We start from the raw sequence: 15749 nt of genomic DNA, 5'->3' as shown, positions 1-15749 counted from the left end.
AATTTCTAGCATTATTCTCCCATATCCATGGCACACTCAGTGAAACCTATTTATCATGTACACAAAATATAAAGGTGAAATGTTTGAATTTCAACCCCCCCCCCCTCTACCCTGATGCTATAGACAGGTTTACTCCCCTCCATCTCCTTATTCCTTCCTCCACCCAAACTTTTTTTTCTCTCTCAGCACTTCTCCGACACTCTCCTTTTCTTTCTCTCTCCTCCCCCACCTTCCTCTCCCTCTGACCTATTATCCTCCTTTCTCTCCAATTAGCCTCCCCTTCTCTTCCTTTTCTCAATTTACCCCCAACCTTCCCCTTGCCATTATGTGAGTATTTAATAAATGGACACCCTCTCCAACTACATTCCATATTATAACAGGTATTATGAGCACATTCCGAAGTTACCATGATAATTTGGAAGCCACAATTTAGTTTGAATCCCAAACTACCAATGCTTATTACCCTGCCTCTTGTTGAAATGTTGTTGGTGTTGTAACTTCCTGTTGAGGGAGGGGGGGCGACAAAGCAGGAGAAAACACGTTGGTACTCGACTCGAACAACATTGGTCAACACAGGAGTCTAGAGCAAGTGGCTTCAGGTTGAAACCTGGCCAGGTCTAAATTTACTTCATCCATTTCTGGACAAAGGAGCATCATAGTGTCCAAGCTAACATATGTTTACCACCATAGTCACTATGTCACAATGCTCTCGAACTTTGTGTCAACATGTGCTACGGACACTACTACTTAGGCAAAATGTGTGCCCTGCACCGGCATGCAGAGCATGTATTTTTAGTCCAGCTCCTTTTACCAACCAATGGGGAGTGAGATTTCTGGCCTCACATTGACTGACTTCACGCCTTCCTGTTGGCTACAATTATGGTAGTCAAGGCCAACAATTTACACTGCCCAACCTGCCAGGGCAGTGGTATCAGAAAGATCAGCACAGAAATCTATCAGCCTACTACTGGGTAAACACACAAAACGAAGTTTGAAAATAAGATGCAAAGGCAAGTCGGTGTATTCAGCTGCAAGGTGTTCAGGATGCTTTTCACCGACACCTGCAAACTATATACAGGTATTGGCTCTAATCATGGCTATCATAAGCTCAGTATTTTGAAATGTCCAGACATTAATTAAAAAGAGCGAATCCATGTGGGTGGTTTTGCACTACACAGCAAACTAGCCCAGAAGCAGAACTTTCATGAACGTATACTTTCAGATTTGCAGAGGAGTTGAAGATCCAACGTGCAAGTTGGAGGGATGTGTGTACAGGGCAGGGAAGGGAGAGCATGCATGTCTCAAATAACACGACTTCATACAATCATAGACAGAGATGCAATGCATCAATCACAAACATCTATCTATAATTACAGCAATCTGTGTGTGTGTCTGTCTGTGACCGCTGTTTCTCGACAGCCACTGGTCCGATCTAGTTGAAACTTGCCAAGTATATTGCTGGGGCACTGTGGATGTGCCTTTTCAAGGTTTGATATTAATCGGACAAGTGGTTCCTAAATTATGGCCATTTATTTACCAAACCAATGACAGGACATGGTGCTATGACATCACAATTGACATCACAATTCTTCTTGTTCTTATTTTTTTATTTTTTTGCACGTACTGGCACGCACTAGTTTATAAAATTGTAAATAACACTGATAAATAATTAAAGCAAACTTGACATTTCCTGATCAAAACTGATTAAAAAACAAAACAAATGTATATATACGAGGCAACGGCGAATCGAATTGCATTGGATGATGTTGTAATTGGCTTTAAATATTTCAGTTGTCGGTTTTAAAATGTTTAATTCTAGCTTTATTAGCTAAACAAACCAAATAACATGGCACATTAAACATTGCTAAAAAAAAAAAAATGTTCCAAACAAGATGCTGGTGTGTTCCGTTTACCAATCAGCTTGCTATCACTTGCCAAGTCAGCCGTTCCTTATCAAAAGTTTCGTTGGAGTGATTGCTTGAGGTCTTAAGCCACTTGGCGAGCATGCTATACAAGCTACTTGTTTGTGGAACACACCCCTGATGGAAGAGTTCAATTGAAAGATTGGAAGAAAAAAAAGCCCTGAATATACTGTGTAATCGTGATATCACAATGTAATCAGGAAGTTGTCTTTATTTTAGAAAATAAACTCATGCTGTGAATGACGTCATAAAGAAACTGAACTGAACAGTTGTTACAAGGATATACTGTGCAAGGAACTTTGCCACGGGTCTGCTGTTTGACCCACCATGCCTGTGCTATATATAATAGCAACACCATATTAATTCACTTTGTCAGTATATATGTACCATAATGTATGTACACATACAGTACAGTATATACAGAATATAATTTTTAAAGACGTAACTAGCCAGGAGGCGACAATGGTTCGCGGGTATTATTGAACAATGCCATGATAGGTACAATTGACCCTATGCACTAAGCGAGTGACGTCAAAGCGGAAGGTAAGGCTCCGCCATATTGAGTGGCAAAAAATCATGGCAACCACGCACGTGTCACGCGAACTTCTGGGCTATTTCCATGGATTAGATGATATTTCTAAGAAGAGGTACTGTGAAAAACTGAAGCTGTGAGGTCTTAGTGAAGATCCTTATATTATTTTAAAGGATAAATGGAGAACAGAAAGGAAATTTTGGCCTCAAATCGTTTTCCCTGACATCTATGTTTACCTTGTTGAAACGCCGAGTCGTTATATTCCGGTGGCAGAGCAGCATATTTCCAGTGAACCTTGCAATGTTTTGTAACAATCGTTTTTTGGCTTATTTTGATAGATATTGGTGCCTGGATCAATTTTAGGGTGGGTGGCCACTTATCACTGCCTTGGCTTTTGCAGAATCCAAGATGGCCACCAAGATGACCAGGATATACAATCAAAATATAAATTAGGTTGTAAATCCTGTTCTAAGTACAGTAAAAGGATGATATTGGTGTCTAAATCTATGTTTTAGAGACCAAGGAAGTGGATTATGATGTTATTGGGTCATTTGGCGGCCATCTTGGTAGCACAAATCCAATATGGCCGCCAAAAATACCTGAAAAAAATGCCAAAATCACAAAAACTCACACTAAAAACTAACATAATCGATTGTGAATGCAGTTGAACAATGATCCTGCTGGTTACACATGTGCTTGACATGTTATATAATCTGATTCTGAAGTAATGATGCTGTTTCGAAGCCCCTGGTTCCACCTACTCAAGACATAAATATCATGGTGCTTCCAATGTGAAATACACCAATATATCGATAACTCTTAACGATCTTTGTTTTTGTTGGAGGTTCTGATGTGAGTGATGATATGGCTGAAGCAGGAGACAGCAAGGGTGCCGAGGAATGCTTCTTCAAGACAGTTTACAACTGTGGGGTTGGGAAGTTGATACAGTCTTCACGAATCGGCACAATATTGGAAGCTAGTAACCTTCGCCAAGATGATATCAGACTACGAAAAGAACTATCTGATGGATCATCTACTGTTATATGTCACAAAAATTGTGTATCCAAGTATGTATCTCCTTCCACTCTCAATAAGTTGGGCAAGCGTATGCCAGAGGAAGAGACAGATGATGACTCCAACGCTGGGTCCAAGCGATTGCATTCGAGTACCAGTGGTGATGTTTTTGACTTTCAGAAGCACTGTTTGTTCTGCCATGACATAACTCCTTGCGTATTACCGAATGAGTATGATCCCAAGGTGCCACAACAGTACAGAGTCCCTGCGTCGAGAGTAACCACAGACAAGATGGCTGATGGGGAGACGTAAAAGCAGTACCTACTTGACCTTTGTGATGAACGTGGAGATGAACTGGGTAGAATAGTCCGTGACCGTATCATTGGAGCACCATCAGATTTGCACGCTGCAGATGCAATGTATCATCACCGCTGCAATATGACTTTCCATCGTGATGCTCATAGAACTACCACGATTGATAGCAAAGGTACTGCTGATGACAAAGCTTTCGCTGAAACTGTCAATGTAGTCGGTTATGATCGCTCAAAAGTTTGGAATTCGCTCGATATTGAAGCAATATATGCAGACAAGGGTGGATCTGTCATGTCCAAATGGGTCCTTGTTGAGAACGTCATCCAACATTTCGCTGAAGATATGTTGGCATTACATTCCCCTGGAGTGGCAACGTTACTAGTGTTCAGGAAGCATGTTGCCACAAATCTCAGGCTTGTGGATGATGATCAGAATGGCGACATGGATGAATGTATCCGGAAAGTTGACAAGCAGGTCATGAAGGAGACCAAGGCAGCTAAGGACTGAGTGGGGATCTGCCAACTCTCGCTGCAGTGGAACACGGATGGGAAGCTGATGAAACTAACAGTGTCTCTTCCCTCGGAATATGGAGGACGGGGTACCCTATGCCCCGGAGCACATTCTGAAGCTGGTCAGATGTGGCTGCACATCTGAGCAAGCATGTAGAGGTGGGAGATGTGGATGTATGGGGCACCAACTTCCGTGCACAATGTTCTGCACCTGCGGTGGTGGTACTGCTTGTTCCAATCCATTCAACATCAATGAGAGTGCAACAGATCATGCGGACATCCCTGATGACAGCGATGAGACAAATGACCGAGCAATGGATGTCGTGGATGAGGACGATGAATAGTTCCTAGATATCAGATATTTTGTCCAGTGGGGTCTTAATTTAGCTTCATTTATTGTAGTATAATATGTATCGATATAGCATTGAAACATTGAGCAATGTGAAGGTGCCAAATTATTATCATTATTATTATTTTTTTATTTTGTCCAGTGGGGTCTTCATTTAGCTTCATTTATTATAGTATAATGTGTTTTGATATAGCGTTGAAACATTGAGCAATGTGAAGGTGCCAAATTATTATCATTATTTTTTTTATTTTGTCCAGTGGGGTCTTAATTTAGCTTCATTTATTATAGTATAATGTGTATTGATATAGCGTTGAAACATTGAGCAATGTGAAGGTACCAAATTATTATCATTATTTTTATTTTGTCCAGTGGGGTCTTAATTTAGCTTCATTTTTTTAGTAAAATATGTATTGATATAGCGTTGAAACATTGAGCAATGTGAAGGTGCCAAATTATTATCATTATTTTTATTTTGTCCAGTGGGGTCTTAATTTAGCTTCATTTATTATAATATAATATCTATTGACATAGCGTTGAAACATTGAGCAATGTGAAGGTGCCAAATTATTGTATTATTATCATTATTATTATTAATGGGAGTATCATATACTTTACATGTATGTCTACTTTTGAGTCACGTCAATGTCATGTCTGAGAGAATTATTACAATAAATATTGTCCGATTCTAATTACATTTTGTTCTTATATTTTGCTTGCTATCTATATTGCTATCAAAATCAATATTGCTTATAAATTGGCGAATGACTTCAGAATCATAGTATACATGTATATGCTTCACAAAGCACACATATGTACAGAAACTTTATAACTCAACTGCATTTACAACCGATTACATTAGATTTAGTGTGATTTGGGCAGTTTTACAGGTAATTTTGGTGGCCATATTGCATTTATGCCATCAAGATGGCTACCAAATTATCCAATAACATCATAATCCACTTCCTTGGTAACTAAAACATATAGTTAGACACCAATTTCATCATGTTACTGTACTTAGAACAGGAGTTGCAGCCTAATTTATATTTTGATTGTATATGGTGGTCATCTTGGTGGCCATCTTGGATTCTGAGAAAGCCAAGACAGTGACAAGTGGCCACCCAGCCTAAATTTCATCTGAACCCTAAGATCTATCAAAAAAAATGAAAACATGATTGTTACCAAACATTGCAAGGTTCCCTGGCCCAACCACCGGACTATTACACTCAAGCCAGCCTGAAAGCCTTCAAGAGTATGGACGCTTACTCATGTCGCCGGGTTTGTTAGTGACATAATCTCGCCGAAAGCCGACAAGAACTGTATTATCGTGAGGGCAAAGGTCAAGCCCGTTTCCTTTCATTTCACCATTATTGTATTATCGTGAGGTAAAGGTAAGCCTGTATTCTTTCATTTCACTATTATTGTATTATCGTGAGGTAAAGGTAAGCCTGTATTCTTTCATTTCACTATTATTGTATTATCGTGAGGTAAAGGTAAGCCTGTATTCTTTCATTTCACTATTATTGTATTATCGTGAGGTAAAGGTAAGCCTGTATTCTTTCATTTCACTATTATTGTATTATCGTGAGGTAAAGGTAAGCCTATATTTTTTCATTTCACTATTATTGTATTATAGTGAGGTAAAGGTAAGCCTGTATTCTTTAATTTCACCATTATTGTATTATCGTGAGGTAAAGGTAAGCCTGTATTCTTTCATTTCACTATTATTGTATTATCGTGAGGTAAAGGTAAGCCTGTATTCTTTCATTTCACTATTATTGTATTATCGTGAGGTAAAGGTAAGCCTGTATTCTTTCATTTCACTATTATTGTATTTTCGTGAGGTAAAGGTAAGCCTGTATTCTTTCATTTCACCATTATTGTATTTTCGTGAGGTAAAGGTAAGCCTGTATTCTTTCATTTCACTATTATTGTATTATCGTTGTTGCTTGTTTTGTTCAGCAACCATCGTCACTTTTTTAACCTGACTGCTGCCACAAGTTAATTTCAAGTGAAGCTCTTGTCTAAATGCTAAGTTTGTAGAAAATCTTCGTTCGTCAGTTTGCTTACAGATACATTATATTTTTTCCATGACAAACATCCGGTGTAATGCCACATTGCTGTGGATATTTCCAAGTGCTAGTTTTTTTATGTCTTATACATATCGATGTGACTTTCTGTAGTGAAACAACGCAGAACTGTGCGCGTTAGACAGCTGTTAGAAAGGCGATCTAGCCTATCTCATTCTGTCAATAAAACAAGGGATATAATGCATTTTAATGATACAAATCAGACAATAATTTGTAACCACCAGCTATTTAATACCAACGACTGAAATAACGTATCAGAAATTAGTTACATACCGGAGACAAAATGAAGGCCACACAACCAGTCATGTTCGCTAGAGAACATTGTACTTTACGGTACTTCTACATATCGACGGTCCCCTGTGCCAGTGCGCATGCGCAGCCTGACCCGGAGCCAGGGATGTTGTGGGTGTTTCAACCTGTTCAATACTTGTTTGATTATTGTCGTTCCACGCTAATAAAGTGGTCGAACAAATTGAACTCTGTTCTTATTTATAATCAAACAACTTGATGCAGTCGAGTAAAGATCGTCGGTGCTGAGGAGGACGCGACTGGGTGAAAACGGACCACGAGAACGTCGACAGTGAGTTTGGATTTCTCGGGTTCTGTACCCAATCTTCGCCCCCAGGACACTGTACACACGTGTGCATCACCGAAAATAGAACGTTTACTCCAGAATAGCTGTTCCTATGGCGCCGGTGGAAGCAGAGTGCCCGATCGAGGGTTGTGACTATATGGCTACACACGCAGAGGCGGCAGTGGTGGCCGCCATGTTGAGTATACACGCCACTGTGCACGTCGCCGCCCCCAAGGCGGCGAGCTCGAATGCCAAGATGGAGAAACTCAAGCGTCCCTCCATAGCACTGGCCGGAACGGGCGAGGCCTGGTCGTACTTCATAACCCGCTGGGGCGAATACAAAACAGGTACTAAGCTTGTCGGACCCGACATAGTCGCGCAGCTACTGGAGTGCTGTGAGGAGGAGCTGAGAAAGGACCTCACTCGCGCGGCGGGTCGGAGCCTCGTGGGCAGCGATGAATAAGACGTCCTCGCCGCCATGAAGGCGCTCGCCGTCCGGACGGAGAACACGATGGTAGCTCGAGTGGCCCTGTCTAACATGCGGCAGGGACACGAGGAGCCCGTCCGGTCGTTCCACGCCCGCATCAAGGGGCAGGCGGACACGTGCAAGTATGAAATGAAGTGCACCAAGGCGGGGTGCGATCAGGTCAACGACTTCACCGAAGAGATATTGCGCAACGTGGTTGCCCGTGGCATCGCGGACCAAGCAATACAACTTGACCTACTCGGTGAGAAGAACCAGGACATGCCATTAAAGGACATGATAGAGTATATCGAGGCCAAAGAGTCTGGAAAACGCTCGGCATCGCGCCTGCTTGACACTCAGAGCACGGACGCGATCAGTAGTTCGTATCGGCGGGGAAAGCGACAGGACGTCCGCGCCAGAGTAGGAGCCAGGCCGGAAAAACGGAAGGCCAAGCCCGAAGGAGTATGCATCTACTGCGGCGAGGTGGGCCACGGCAAAACGCCTCAATGGCGCGCCAGACGCGCCGAGTGCCCCGGATACGGTAAAAGTGCCGGAAGTGTGACCGCCAGAATCACCTCGACAAGGCGTGCCTGGGCGGCCGATCGGCAAGACCCCCATCTAAGGAGACCGACGGGATGTACGACGAGCAGACGGCAGCCTTCGTCGAGCTATGCACGGTCACCATGGCCAGCACAGAGGACGAAATGCGCACGCTTCCCCTCGCTCACCAGCTGTACGATGATATGTGCGATAAGTGGATGAAACGCATATCCGACCCGCAGCCATACGTCAACCTCACTCTCACCAACAAGCGCGAGGATTACAAAGCGCTGGGTTTTAACCTCCTGAAACACACCCGCGCGGTAACCCTACCCGCTATGGCAGACACGGGGTGCCAGAGCTGCCTGATCGGCATTAAAGTCGTTCAACAAATGGGCCTGAGTACCGAGGACCTCATACCTGTATCCATGACCATGAAGGCCGCAAACAACAGAGGAATTCGTATCCTCGGAGCCGTGGTAGTCAGATTCGCCGGTAACAGTGACGACGCTCGGAGATTGGAGACGCGCCAAATCGCGTATGTGACGGACTCTTCAGACCGCATATTCCTCTCCCGCGCGGCCTGCATGGACCTGGGAATGATCTCGGACAGATTCCCGACACTCGGAGAGGTGAATCTGACGACCTCGGAATTGTGCGACTGCCCGCGACGCGCGGAGCCGCCGACCAAGCCGACCACACTCCCCATGCCAGCGACCGAGGCCAACAGAGAGGCACTACAGTCACATTTACTCAGGATGTATGCTCAGAGCACATTCAACACGTGCCCACACCAGCCACTACCGAGAATGACCGGCCCGCCACTACGTCTTATGCTCAGTGAGAACGCGACACCGGTTGCCCATCACACTCCCATCTCCGTGGCCATACATTGGCAAGATGAGGTAAAAGCAGGCCTCGACCAGGACGTTCGGCTCGGCGTGTTGGAGGAAGTACCCGTCGGCACGCCGGTGACATGGTGTCACCGCATGGTAATTTGCGCGAAAAAGAATGGCAAGCCGCGACGCACCGTCGACTTTCAGGCCTTGAACAAGCATGCGTTCCGCGAGACCCACCACACCCAATCCCCGTTCCACCAGGCGAGACGCGTACCTAACGGGAAGCGCAAGACAGTATTCGACGCATGGAACGGTTACCATAGCGTCCGCCTACACGAGGACGACCGCCACAAGACGACCTTCATCACTCCATGGGGGCGCTACCGGTACCTATCTGCCCCACAAGGGTATATGGCATCGGGGGACGGTTACTCACGACGATACGATGAGATCGTCGCGGACATTGGTAACAAGACCAAGTGCGTAGATGACACGCTCCTATGGTCAGACACGATTGAGGGGAGCTACTTCCAGGCGGTCCAATGGCTGGATATATGCGGCCGGAATGGAATCATCCTCAACCCGGAGAAGTTTGTCTTCAGCGCACCCACGGTGGACTTCGCGGGCTTCACCATCACCATGACCGACGTGCGACCGTGCAGCCGCTACCTGGAAGCAATCCACGATTTCCCACAACCGCGTAACATCACCGACGTCAGATCGTGGTTCGGGCTTGTCAACCAGGTGGCATACGCCTTTAGTATGGCCGAACGAATGCAGCCATTCCGGAAGCTCCTGAAAAGTGGAGAACGCTTCCAGTGGTCCATGGAGTTAGAGGACATATTCCGCGAGTCGAAAGACGTGATCGTACAAGAAATCGAACACGGTGTCCGCATATTTGACAAAACTAAGCCAACATGCATCGCCACGGACTGGTCGAAGGAGGGAATCGGATTCTGGTTGCTTCAAAAGCACTGCCGATGCGTGCCAGTTAGACCATTCTGCTGCACTGATGGATGGAAAATAACCCTGGTCGGCAGCAGATTTACACACGCGGCAGAATCCAGATACGCGCCCATAGAGGGCGAGGCTCTCGCAGTCGCGGACGCCTTGGACAAAGCGCGCTACTTCGTACTGGGCTGCGCGAACCTGATCGTTGCGGTAGACCACAAACCACTGCTGAAACTCCTTTCGGACAGAGCACTTGACGACATACCCAACCCCCGCCTCAGGAACCTCAAGGAGAAGACCCTGCGTTATCGCTTCCGCATCATACATATCCCGGGAATGAAGAACAAGGCGGCAGATGCCATGTCGCGCAGGCCAGTTGGCACCACGCGACCTCCACTCATGAACCTTCCAGATGACAATGCCACCATAGCGACCCACCTCCAACCAAGCACGCACACCGACGTCCTGTCCCTCCTACGCCAAACTGAGCCGGAGTATGACGACGACGTCGAGGACAACCTGGCATGGTGTGCCGCGGGCCTCGAATCATTGCGATCAGTAACATGGGATCGCGTCAGGGAAGCCACCAGCAGCGATGGCGATATGCACATATTGGAGGGAATGACAATGAACGGCATCCCCGACTCAAAAATTGAGATGCCAGAGACAATTCGCGACTATCACCAGTACCGCGAGAACATTACATCGACAGATGGAGTGATCCTATACAAGGACCGAGTAGTCATACCACCCTCACTCCGCGGCGATGTGCTGAGCGCCCTACACGCTGCCCACCAGGGCGTATCAATGATGACCGCCCGCGCAGAATCCTCTGTATTCTGGCCAGGCATGTCGGCCGACATCAGCGCCACTCGGAAAAACTGCGAACACTGCCACCGGATGGCACCATCACAGCCTGGAGCGCCACCAACTCCACCTATTCCGGTCGTTTACCCCTTTCAGGCAGTGTGCTCGGACTTCTTTGTACACAGGGGTGCACACTACCTTGTGACAGTGGACAGATACTCGAACTGGCCGATCATCTCAAAGTCGACGGGTGGCGCCGCCGGACTCATAAACCACTTACGTCGCGCCTTCGTGACGTACGGGACACCAGAAGAGCTCGCGTCGGATGGGGGACCGGAGTTCACCTCCGCCGAGACCAGGTCATTCCTGCACAGATGGGGCGTACACCACCGCTTGTCATCGGTGGCCTTCCCTCACAACAACTGTCGCGCGGAGATTGGAGTTAAGACAATGAAACGACTTATCACGGACAACACCAGCCCGCAGGGAGAACTTGACACTGACGCTGTGCAGAGAGCGATACTACAATATCGTAACACGCCTGACCCTGACACGAAGATCTCCCCGGCAATGTGTGTCTTCGGCCGCCCGATACGCGATTTCATCCCAATTATCCCCGGGAAGTACAGACCGCACGACACTTGGCATGAGACCCTGAAAGCGAGGGGGGAGGCCCTCCGCAAACGTCATATCCGCACAGCCGACACCTGGGCAGAACACACCAAACGCCTTCCGCCACTTGCTGTAGGGGACCAAGTCCGCGTACAGAACCAGACAGGATTCCACCCAAAAAAATGGGACAAGACAGGCAGTATCGTGGAGGTACGCCAACACGACCAATACGTGATCAAGATCGACGGCTCGGGCAGAGTCACACTTCGGAACAGGAAATTCCTGCGCAAGTTTAGCCCAGTTCGCAATGACCAGCTGCCACCCCGGTCTATCTATGATGATCTAGCAACCCGCATCACTGTACCTGCACCCGTTGTAACACCGCAACTGCCTGACCTCGACAGCGAACCCGTGACATCTGCGACGCCAACGGGGCCCACGCCGGCACTGACGTCAGTATGCACACCCCGGCGCAAGACGACACCCGTTTTAGACACGCCAGCAGCACCAGGACGAGGCACACCGAGGCGCGCGATCCTTCAGACGCCACCATCGGCCCCTGAAACCCCGAGAGCCCCATCCCCACTGGGGCCCGATGTGACACCACCAGCACCAGCGATAGGTCAACGCCGATCCACCAGAGCGACCAGCGTGCCTGCCTGGCACAAGGACTACTCCATGGAATAGTCACACGATGGGCGATATAAACTTTTGTTCATTCATTAAACTTAATATTTTCTCAGCCTTTATCTATTAACATAATAAAGACTCGGAGGGAGATAGAGAACATTGTACTTTACGGTACTTCTACATATCGACGGTCCCCTGTGCCAGTGCGCATGCGCAGCCTGACCCGGAGCCAGGGATGTTGTGGGTGTTTCAACCTGTTCAATACTTGTTTGATTATTGTCGTTCCACGCTAATAAAGTGGTCGAACAAATTGAACTCTGTTCTTATTTATTCGCCAGGTCGCCATTTTTCTCTTCTCAGAACCGATATCCAAAGATTTCGTCGGTCTACTTCGGCGGGAAAGCGGTAAAACTGCACTCCAGAGTCTTTAGTATATCGGAGTACATCCCAGGGCACAACAACTCTTACCCATTTGCATAAAAAAAATCGCTTGCTTGGAAATAACAGTGTAGTTGGTGGAGACTACTGGTTGTTATGGACGCGGTAATACTCTCTTGCCACTCAATATGGCGGAGCTGCCAGTCACGTGACCGGTGACGTCATCTGAATCAGGCCAATTGAGTGAGTGGAAGCTTTTGAGGAAGCCCTACCGTATAAAAGCCCTACCGTACACACACGTATAAAAACCTATCTCTTCCGTAAAAATTGACCAAATCAAATCGGATTTTTTTATATGTTGTACTTATGGACATTACGCACAGCTTCTAGGAAATGAAATTGCGAGAAAAAAATCGAGAATAAATAAATAAAAAGTTCAAGTGGACGTGGCTCCGCCCACAAGGGGCGTGGGCCGCCCCTCATTCAAAAAGACACAACTAGACCATGATATCTAGCTTGTGTCCAAGTTTCATCAATATCGCATCAAACGTGACGGAGCTATGCTCTGGAGAGAGTCACACAGACACAACGAAAATAGTGGTCACTGCTGGCGCCCATGAACCAATGGAGCTCCATGTGGAGGAAGCCTTCGAACCCATTGGTTGGAGAGGTGGCTTGACTCCACCCACAATTGTCAGGAATAAATCATGCGTCTGCCATGTTGGTTTTCCCGCAAGCTGAACGCATGGTATCTTCAGAAGTCTCATATTCACTATTACAATTATCCGAGCTTTATATTACTACAATGTATTATATATGCACATAAGCAGTATTCATATTTTTGCTTCATGTACGTAAGCCGGGTTATTTTTTTGGGGAGCGATCGAGGCAGCGGTCTGGTCAATACACCGCCCAAACCAACAGTGGAGTTGAAGGACAAAATATAAATGAGCAATTTGTTAGATCCTCGTGGAGGATCTCTCAGTCTTACTCACGTTGTTGTTCTTGTGGACTTTTTAGTTTCACAGCCTACCGTTTTCATCGAAACTTCCTGAAACTTGGCGTATATATGTAAAAATACCCCGCGCAGACAGTAACCATCTCCGATTTTGAAAATTCCTCCAAGAAAAAAGTTATGACGTCAATTCGATAATCTTGCCAGGAGCCAATCACGTTGCACCGAGCCTCACAACCAATCAGTGTCACAGCCATGAATAGACAAACTCCATCCCCTCTCCCGCCATCTTTGTCATGTTATATGACAACACACACACACACACACACACGCACACGCACACGCACACGCACACGCACACGCACACGCACACACATACACACACACAAACACATATACACACATACACACACAAACACACACACAGACATACACACACACACACACACACACACACACACACACACACACACACACACACACACATACACACACATACAAACACACACACACACAAAAACACACGCACGCACAAACACACACGCACAAACACACATACACACAGGCACAAACACACAAACACACACACACGCACAAACACACACACACATGCACAAACACACACACAAACACACATGCACACATACATGCACACACACAAAACACACACATACACATACACGCACACATACACATTATACACACACACACAAACACACGCACAAACACACACACAAACACATACACACACATACAAACACACACAAAAACACACACGCACGCACAAACACACAGGCACAAACACACACACACACAAACACACACACACGCACAAACACACGCAAAACACACACATGCACAAACACACACACACACAAACACACACACGCACACATACATGCACACACACAAAACACACACATACACATACACGCACACATACACACAAACACACATACACACACAAACACACAAACACACATACACATACACGCACACATACACACACATACACACACACACACACACACACACACACACACACACACACTATATTCAACTCATCAACCAAGTTTTGAAATATCTCTCCATGGTGAAGAATCACTTAAAAGATTAATGAAATTGTTGTATCCGAATCTTCACCAAAACCGAATCAATTCGTTCTTGTTAGTTGTCACACACCCAATCTGTGCACCAAGTTTGCTCTGAATCCGTCCATCTCGTTTTAAGATATCCTGCTCACAGACACAGACAAACAGACAGACAGGGGTGAAAACAGTCCAACTTTGGTGGTGGAGGTAAAAATATTGGAGCTACAATTTGTAGTTTGGAGGTTAATACAAACAACGCAACATAAAGGAGGGCTGGGTTCCACAGGCTTGCAAGTATATTTTTGTAGATACTGCACTATATAGTTGTTTGGGAGAGGGGAAGGTGGCATAAAGTGGGTTGTAGTGCAAGGAATGAACGAGACATTCTCAAAACCGACACAATCACTACACATACCTAAACTAACTACCAGTCCTCACACAAACATGTACCCCTCCAGCCACAATTATTCTCGGTATCTAAATCCAGTTTAAACATACAGTATCTACTCTTACCATTGCCACCAATTTTTCCAGGGAAACAAAAACCAAAAAGCATTAAGTACTTATTTATGTGCATGGTCAATGATCGTGGAAGAGCTCGAACTTTCTGAGTGAAAGACCTCTACCTTCCTCCTGTCATCATTCCCACCTCATCCTCACTCGATGTTCGGATATTCACCCCAGTGCTGGATTGACCATTAGGCAGACAAGGCATGTGCCTTAGGGACAGCCAAAAATTCGGGCCACAAAAATTTAGGCAACTTTGCAATCTAACGTCTAGTAAACTGTAAAGCAAAGTGCCAACTCTGTACGTGTTTTGTCATGCATATATTCATACACTGCAAATTGTATAGAGGGATTAAATAAACTATTTTCTTTTCACATTAAATATTTGTCTTTTTTTGTATTAAATATTTTGTTCTTGAATCAGTTCATCTTTTGTCTGGGGTCCATTTCCATGAGCCCGAGATCTAATTTAAAATTTTCAGGCCATTCTCTAAAATTTAAAAATGTGCCTTAGGGCCAGCCGAGGCTTAATCCGGCTCTGATTCGAGCATTCATGTTTCATGGAGCACGCACGATCCATTTGTTGATAATGAGAGTCAAAAACCTCACAATTAACCAATGTTTGTGCAACACCGAAACAAATGTCTAAATGCTTTTCCTTTGGGGGTCGTAGA

General features: G+C 45.7%; 1 protein-coding gene and 1 long non-coding RNA gene across 3 annotated transcripts in view; one reads left to right on the top strand and one right to left on the bottom strand.

Moving 5' to 3' along the window:
• The window catches only part of LOC147014295 (uncharacterized), a 130829-nt gene that overhangs the window by 33713 nt on the left and 81367 nt on the right, over positions 1-15749 (top strand). The gene's annotated exons all lie outside the window — the stretch shown is intronic.
• LOC147014296 (uncharacterized) overlaps positions 1-15749 on the bottom strand; it is a 75475-nt gene that overhangs the window by 55511 nt on the left and 4215 nt on the right. The window contains exon 2 of the long non-coding RNA XR_015050707.1: positions 464-501. This is a non-coding gene — a long non-coding RNA (uncharacterized LOC147014296). The remainder of the gene's footprint in view (positions 1-463; positions 502-15749) is intronic.

Source organism: Eptatretus burgeri, chromosome 13, assembly GCF_056783735.1.
Source record: "Eptatretus burgeri isolate ZD-2024b chromosome 13, Ebu_testis_v1, whole genome shotgun sequence".
Classification (NCBI taxonomy): domain Eukaryota; kingdom Metazoa; phylum Chordata; class Myxini; order Myxiniformes; family Myxinidae; genus Eptatretus; species Eptatretus burgeri.
Note: the sequence above shows the minus strand (reverse complement) of the source record. Positions and strands in the feature narration are given on the sequence as shown.